We start from the raw sequence: 2,500 nt of genomic DNA, 5'->3' as shown, positions 1-2,500 counted from the left end.
GCCTGGCACGGGACCGGGTGGAGGGCCGCACGCTCACAGGGGATGGGGAGGGGGCGCGAGACGGGCCGCACCACCACCCCCTTCCCCCAGCGCACACCGGGGCGACCCGCGGCCGGGGCACGCAGCGCACACACGCGGGCGCCCTTCACAGCTGGAACGCCGGCCCGGCCCGGCGTGACCCTCCCCCAGAGTTCAGGGGGGAGGCGCGGACCACGTTAGGCGAAGAGTGGCACTCGGCCCCCACCGCGGGGGCCGGCGGACCGCTCCCCCCCACGGCAGGGGAGGAGGGAACTCTGCCCACGCACAACTGGCAGCCGCAGGGGCGGCGGCTGACGACGCGCAGAGAGGCGGCGGGCTGGGGGATCCGACAAACCCCAGAAGAGGACACGCCTCCATGATCGCTAGAGAAGACGCTTTCTCGCCGAAGGTGGATCGCCCCCGACCCCCGGTCGCCCCCGTAAGGGCCCTGGGCGGAGGCGTTCAGGCACGCCCTGGGGGAGGTGTGGGGGGGGTCTGCGGCATGGGGCAAAACACGCACGGTTGGCGACTCCTGAGCGTTCGCGGTCGGGGCCCCTGGTCCAAAAGCCCCCTCACTTCGAGGGGAACACTCCCCCGTCGGTATGGGAGAGGGGTCACCGAGGCAGACCAGGCCGGTGGCAGAGGCCCCCCACGGGGCCGGCCGGCACCACGTCGCCGGCCCAGCCCCACCACGATCGCCCACACGACCGTGCAACCACCCCCCCCTCGGGCAGGGTGGGAAGAGCACAAGCCGTGCGCTCGCCTTTCGAAGTCCGCCACGCACACATCGTGGGGACGCCGAGACAACGCCCCCCGCCCGCCCACGCAGCGCAGGAGGATGCCTCTAGGCTTGCCCGCCTCGACCCCCCCAACCCCAAGCACGCTGCTCGAGGGTGTACCCAACGCAGCAGACGCTGCAGCGGCGACCAGAGGGGGGACGCCGGGAACGAGGACGACAACCACCGCTCGGTTTCGGGCACCTTGGAGAACAACCCGGTGCGCTCCGGGGGCACCACAAAAGGGCCACACAGACCCAGCAGCCGCGCGCCAAACGGGGCGCGCGACCGGGCGGGCGGCACGGCCCCGCACCCGTCCGTCGCGGGCAGGGGGGACCCCGGCCAGGCAACAGCCACACAGGGCGAGCGAGGGCTGCCCGCTGCGTCAAGAGGACTCACGACCCCCCGCCAACGCCACGAGGCCGAGGGCGGGGCGACCGCGGTCGGGCCGGATAGTCTCGCACCCGCGCCTCCCACGCACCGCCCACAGGCGGGGAAGGAGAGGTGAGGTGCCCGCGGGCAGAACGAGAAGAGCGGCCACCATTCACCATGAATGGACCGTCCCTCGCCTGGCACGCGGCTCAAGGCCCGGGAGAGCGCGACGTCACCACATCGATCAGGCCCCGAGGACGGGGAGGGTTGGGGGAGGTCAGTCAGACCGGCGAGGACAGCGATCGGAGGAGCCCGCTTCAGCCTCGCCAGCCCCGCCTCCCAAGCACAACCCAAAGACGAGGACCGCCTGACACGCAACGGCACAGAGCCAGCGGGGTAAGGGGGAAGGTTGCCGCAAACCTCCCCCCCTCCCCCGGGTGCCGTCTCTCGAGGGGACAAGAGACCAACGCGAGAGGCGGGCACCACCGTCGGGACACTCCGACGCCCTAGAGCCGGCGCGCGGGCCCAGGCGGTCAGCTCAAAGGGAACAGGGCAGGGCGCTGGATCCCCAGGAACCCAGAACCCTGTCCGCGTGCGGAGGCCCAACCCCTCCAGCGACAGTCGCCGAAGGACAGCGTGTCAGTACTAACCTGCAGGCGGAAGATGACGATATGAGGTGATCAAAAACACCGCGCAGGAAGACGGGGACCGAGCCACTTGAACACGCCTGCCCCCACGACACTCGACACGGCCACCTGTCCCCAGCAGGTCCCCAGCGCCAGCAGACAAGGGGCACTCAGGGACATCTGGTCGGCCCCCGTGGCGTAGAGGGCCAGGGAGGCCCTCACCGTCCACGCGCGCCACCCAGGGCCCAGCACGGGGACTTGTGGAGGAGAAAACATCGGGACGGGACCGCCACGGCCCACGAGCGGCCGCGGGCCGACAGGGGTCGCCCTCGCCGGCCACCCAGGGCCACCCAGGGCCCGGTCCCCGGCCCCAGCACGGGGACTTGTGGAGGAGAAAACATCGGGACGGGACCGCCGCGGCCCACGAGCGCCCGCGGGCCCACAGGGGTCGCCCTCGCCGGCCACCCGCGCCACCCAGGGCCACCCAGGGCCCGGTCCCCGGCCCCAGTCCCCGGCCCCAGCACGGGGACTTGTGGAGGAGAAAACATCGGGACGGGACCGCCGCGGCCCACGAGCGCCCGCGGGCCGACAGGGGTCGCCCTCGCCGGCCACCCGCGCCACCCAGGGCCCGGTCCGCGCCCCCAGAGTAGGACTCGGAAGAAGCCACGGACGACTGGGTGCCACTCACAGGGCTGTCCCTGCCTCCTG

The sequence above is a fragment of the Eulemur rufifrons genome, unplaced genomic scaffold (assembly GCF_041146395.1).
Source record: "Eulemur rufifrons isolate Redbay unplaced genomic scaffold, OSU_ERuf_1 scaffold_535, whole genome shotgun sequence".
Classification (NCBI taxonomy): Eukaryota; Metazoa; Chordata; class Mammalia; order Primates; family Lemuridae; genus Eulemur; species Eulemur rufifrons.
This window is presented reverse-complemented; position numbering follows the sequence as displayed.